This window comes from Onychomys torridus, chromosome 10 (assembly GCF_903995425.1).
Source record: "Onychomys torridus chromosome 10, mOncTor1.1, whole genome shotgun sequence".
Classification (NCBI taxonomy): domain Eukaryota; kingdom Metazoa; phylum Chordata; class Mammalia; order Rodentia; family Cricetidae; genus Onychomys; species Onychomys torridus.
In genome coordinates this window covers 64,951,854-64,957,681 of record NC_050452.1, presented here as the reverse complement: position 1 = coordinate 64,957,681, position 5,828 = coordinate 64,951,854, and the positions used below count along the sequence as shown (strand labels likewise).

The window sequence follows — 5,828 nt, the reverse complement described above, 5'->3', positions numbered from 1 at the left end:
ATGAAGCATGTCCATGTAAGACACTGTCCATGGATTCTATCACAGGTTTATTCTTTTTTATTTTTTTAACTTTTTATTGATTCTTTGTGGATATCTCAACATGTATCCTGATCCCACTCATCTCCTTGTCCCCCTGCTTCTGCCTTTTGGCCTTGCAACCCCCTTCTCCAACACACACACACACACACACACACACACACACACACACACACACACACCAAAACAAAATTTAAAAGTAAAAACAACAAAAACAAAAGCCAGAAACAAAACAAAATAAAATCTCTCAGCATAGAAGCTGTAGTGTGGCCCAGTGAGTCACACAGTATATCCTTAAGTTCATATATCTTGTAAGTGTTCATTACAATGAGTCATTGGTCTGGTTTAAGGCCTCTGGCTTCTGCTTTCCTATCGATACTGGGCCCTCACTAGGACTCTTCTTGGCTATCCTGTTGTCCTGTGTCATCAAGATTCTGTAACTTTGGATCTGAAGTCCGGTCCCTTCATACAATCCAGTAGTTCATAGATGAGGTGGATGTTGGGGTGGGCTACCTTATAGTTCTGGTTCTGGGCCTGAGTAGTAGCTGGGCTGGTCAGCCTGCCAGCTTTCCCTTGTCATCACCACCCAGGAGAGGTCTTCAGTACTTCAGTAGCTCTTCAGGCTGGGATCCAGCTCACCTACAATCACACTACCCGGGTCAGTCATCTCTACTGTTTGCCCAGGCAAGGTGCAGGGCACACTCTTCCAATTGCTGTAGTTGGTGAGGGGCAGGGATAGCTCTTCTGTTCGCATGCCCCTGAGGCCAGCTCTCCCACCTGCCACAGGTGGAAAGGAGTGGGGGAGGGCATATTTTCCTCACCCATGCCACCACATGGCTAGCATCCAAGGGAGGGGCAGAGACTGCTCTCAACATCCACAGGACTGGCTCACCTGTGTCCCAGCCAGCAGGGTCAGCTCTAGTGTGCACCCCAGGAGAGGTGCAGGGCCTGCTCTGCACAGAGTTATTCTTAACAGCCCCAAATGGAAGCAGCACAGGATGGACATAAGCTAGCATGGTGTATATTATGGAGCCAAAAGGTATGTGAAATACTGATGTAGGCTATGGTGTGGGTCAACCTTGAGAATATTGCGCTAAAAGAACACAGCAGTTATAAAAGACCATGTGCTGTATTATTTTATGAATAGGTAATATTTAGAAGAGACAGATTATAATAGTAAGTAGGTCAGTGTTGTCAAAGGCTAGTCTTGTTGGGGTGGCAAGGGACTAATAATGAGTAGCATGTTTCTTTTGTTATTACAAAAATGTTATCAAATGGATTTTAGTGATTACTGCATAACTTTGTGACTATCCTAGAAGATCTTGAGTGTACACTCTGTGCAGATGCTTTATATGGTATAAGAAGCTATTATAAAATTCATAAAATATATCTACTCAGAACTGTCAACTAGAGGCTGGTAAAGCTTTATTCGTAATCATCAAATCTTTGAAGCAATTAAGACATCCTTTAATAGATTGCTGGATATACTGTGGAGTCTACAGTACATTGAATTTCACTTAATTAATGCTAACAAGTCATGTAAAGACATGGACGGACCTCAAATACATGTTTCTAAGGGAAAGAAGAGAGCCTACAAAGGTTTATTGGGTATGATCCTTGTTGATATTCTGGAAAAATCCTTATTGATGTTCTGGAAAAGACAAAACCATGGAGACAGTGAAAAGAAGTATTTCCAGGCATTAGGGAAGAAGGAAGGATGGACAGGTGGAACATAACAGATTTTTAGATTAGTGAAGGCATTCTATGCAATGTTGTAACAGTGGACACATGGCAATATATATAATAATATATATAATATATATGTATATATATATAATATATTATAAGATACACACACACACATCTTAAAACCTAAGGAATGTCGAGCAGCAGCAAGGGTGGACCTTAAGAACACCATGGACTTCGGGCAAGTGAACATGGTGAGATAACTCAGCTTGGTGGTAGGGCAAATGTAACAGCTTGGTAGGTGGGGAATGGCAGTGGTAATGGAGGATATGTTTACGTAAAGCAGAAGCCAAATGATATCTCTTAGTAGTTCATGCTCAATTTTGATGTGAATCTAGAATTAAATAGCCTTTAAAAAAAAGGCTATTTTTAAGAAATCACATAGATGGGAAAAAAAATCACTTAGCATCCTGATTTTGCACACATACAAGATCATTCATTCAACAGTGTGACTTTTGGGAGTCTCTGCAAACACCAGGGTTGGCAAAGTAAAGATCTTCTTGAGGCAAGAAGGAAATCCAGTTCAACATGACTCAGTAGCTGGTGTTGGTTCAAATGTCTAGAGTTTGATATTAGGCAATTTATACATACATACATATGCACAGTACAATGTGGAAAAAAGTTTTCTGGTGTAACATAATCCTGTATGTACAGTAAGACATAATTACATCAAAATTCTTCTAAAAGTACAAATCATTTCTTCCATGAAGATGGGTTCTAGAGATAGGCTGCATGTGTTATCTTAAGAGCCTAGGGGAGGTTCTGGTGTGGTGGTCTCAGTCATACAGATAGTGTAGAGGTCACCGAGACTTTTAGCTATTTCTGGTCCTGATTGTGGGAGCTTAGGGGAGTCAGGTATGGCCTGGCCTTACAGATAGCAGAGGGCTCACCTAGGCTATTAGCCACCTCCATTCTTAGCCTTCTGGGCAGAAAAGAGGTTGTACACCTTTTCCTCTGAAAAGACAACCCTGCATGTTTAACATCCCTGGTTTCTTTAGTGCTATCTCTGAGCATAAGAACCTTTGTGCTCCCAACAGTGACTAATATTCCTGTTTTTGTGAGACTGCCTTTTTTGTATGGTTTTCAAAGCTGTTTCTTCTTCCTTTAGCAACACATTTAAACGTTTTTCTATGCCTATAAAGATTTCCTTATATTTAAAAATAGCATCATGGAACTCTATTGTATGAAGGATCTATAATTTATTTGAAGATCCTACATTTTAAAAGACACTACAGTTTGTGCTATTATAAAGAGCATTATGGAAAACAGCCCTTGTCCTTAGAATTGATTCTTATCCACAATAAAGAGACAACCTTATATACTGGGTGCTTAGAAAGGGTCTGGAACTGAACCAAGTGCCTTGCAAATGTTGCCTTAATTGGTGCTCAAAGAACCTTAGTTCTCAGTTGTTATCATGTGTTCCATTTTACAGATGAAGTCACTGAGACTTGGAGATAGTAAAAGGTTTTCCTGACTGGTGAAAAGTGGAAACTTCAATCAAGTTTAAGATGATCTGATTTTAAAGCTTGAACTGTTAGCTAGTTTGTATTGAATCAGCCTATAGATCTTTTAATTTAAAAAAAAATTCTTCAAATAGCTCTTCAGGAAAGTCACACTAGTTTATTGTCACTAACAAAAACATAAGCATTATTCTTTCTTCTCAGCGGGCCCCATCTGCTGCCTCCCCTTTCCCATCGTCCTCATCCTGCTGCCCGCTCCTTTTCTTCAACCCCAGTGGTCCCGTCTTCTGCTTCTGTGACACACATATTCCAGCACTCTCTCTTGCTCCTCCCTCCTCCAATGAAAGGCCCTAATGTAAGATCTGGAGCTGTCAGTCTGCTAGGCTGTGGAACACTTGAAGAGGCACACAGAAGTCCTTTCTGAAAGGACTAGTCAATCACAGAGTAAAACCCAGGCCTGACAAGTGGGATTTCATGAAATTAAAAAGCACAGCAAAACAAGCAGTCGACAGAGTGAAGCAGCCTACACAATGGGAGGGTAGTCATTTGCCAGCTAGTCATCTGACAGGCTCATCTCTAGAGTGTACAAAGAGGTTAAAAAATTAAATAATTAGGAACTTCCCAGAACGCTCCGTGGGAGGTGGAGGGGCAGGGCAACGGAGCTTCGCTGTGCTTCGCTGTATTACGCTGGCTCTTTCCACTCTCCGGCGCCGCCCTGCTCACCGCCTGTGAAAAATGGTGAAAGAAACCACTTACTACAATGTTTTGGAGGGTCAAACCCAATGCCACCCAGGAAGAATTGAAAAAGGCATACAGAAAATTGGCCTTGAAGTACCACCCTGATAAGAATCCAAAGGAAGGCGAAAAGTTTAAACAGATTTCTCAAGCTTATGAAGTTCTTGCTGATTCCAAAAAAAGGGAATTCTATGATAAAGGAGGCGAACAGGCTATTAAAGAGGGCGGGGCAGGTGGTGGTTTTGGCTCACCCATGGATATCTTTGATATGTTCTTTGGAGGAGGAGGAAGGATGCAAAGAGAAGGAGAGGTAAAAACGTTGTGCATCACTCTCCGTGACCTTAGAAGACTTGTATGATGGTGCCACAAGAAAACTGGCTCTTCAGAAGAACGTGATTTGTGACAAATGGGAAGGCCGAGGTGGTAAGAAAGGAGAGTAGAGTGCTGTCCCAACTGTCGGGGGACTGGCATGCAAATAAGGATTCATCAGATCGGACCAGGAATGGTTCAGCAGATTCAGTCGGTGTGCATGGAGTGCCAGGGTCATGGAGAATGCATCAGCCCTAAAGACAGGTGTAAAAGCTGCAATGGAAGAAAGATAGTTCGAGAGAAGAAGATTTTAGAAGTTCATATTGATATAGGTATGGAAGATGGTCAGAAGATAACATTGCATGGAGAAGGAGACCAAGAACCAGGACTGGAGCCAGGAGATATTATCATTGTGCTAGACCAGAAGGACCGTGCTGTTTTTACATGACGAGGAGAAGACCTTTACATGTGTATGGACATACAGTTGGTTGAAGCATTGTGCGGCTTCCAAAAGCCAATATCCACTCTTGACAACTGAACCATGGTCATGACCTCTCACCCAGGTCAGGTTGTCAAACATGGAGATATAAAATGTGTGCTAATGGATAAGCGAGACAATTGAATAGCTTGATCTGTTTGGGAGGCTCCCAGGCTGTGGGACTGGGACCTGTCCTCGGTGCATGAGCTGGCTGTTTGGAACCTTGGGCTTACACGGGGACATATGCTCAGCCTGCCTGTACTGAATCCACCAGGTTTAAACGGGAGTTTAAAGGGGAGTCTTGGTCCTGGAGGACATGGGAATGGAGGGGAGGGACTGGGGGCGGCAGGGGGAAGGACAGGGGAACCCATGGCTGATGTATAAAATTAAAACACATAATAAATAATAAAAAAATGTGTGCTAAACAAAGGTATGCCAATATACCATTGGCCATATGAAAAAATGACATAGGATCATTGAGTTTTAGGTGAATTTTCCTGAAAATGGCTTTCTCTCTCCTGATAAACTCTCTTTGCTGGAAAAACTCCTTCCTCAATGGAAGGGAGTAGAGGAGACTGATGAAGTGGATCAGGTAGAGTTGGTGGACTTTGATCCAAATCAGGAAAGACAGCGGCATTATAACAGAGAAGCACATGAGGATGATGAACATCACCCCAGAGGCGGCGTTCAGTGTCAGACCTCTTAATAGGCCAGTTACTCTGTCATTCTATATGCAGTAGTGAATGTGGGAAGGACTGTAATCATAATATGCTCATTACTTGGCTATTGTTTTTGTTTTGATACTCAACTATAGTAGTGTTTTAAAAGTTAAATGAAGAATAAACACAAATATAAAAGCTCTGACTTTGCCCTGTATGTATGATGACTTCAATGTGCAAGATGAAGTTTAATACTTAAAAACAAACAAACAAACAAACAAACAAAAAACTACTTTAAAAAGTTCCCTAGCATCTGTTAGGTCATATCTTGTGTAACTGATAATAGCTATGTACATTAGACTGACAAGCTACGTATGTGTTATATGACCCTTAATTGTTAAGCTG

General features: G+C 41.7%; 1 pseudogene; it reads left to right on the top strand.

Annotated features, from left to right (window-relative positions):
- Positions 1–3,977: 3,977 nt before the first annotated feature.
- Positions 3,978–5,470, top strand: LOC118592431 (annotated as a pseudogene).
- The last annotated feature ends 358 nt before the right edge of the window (positions 5,471–5,828 follow it).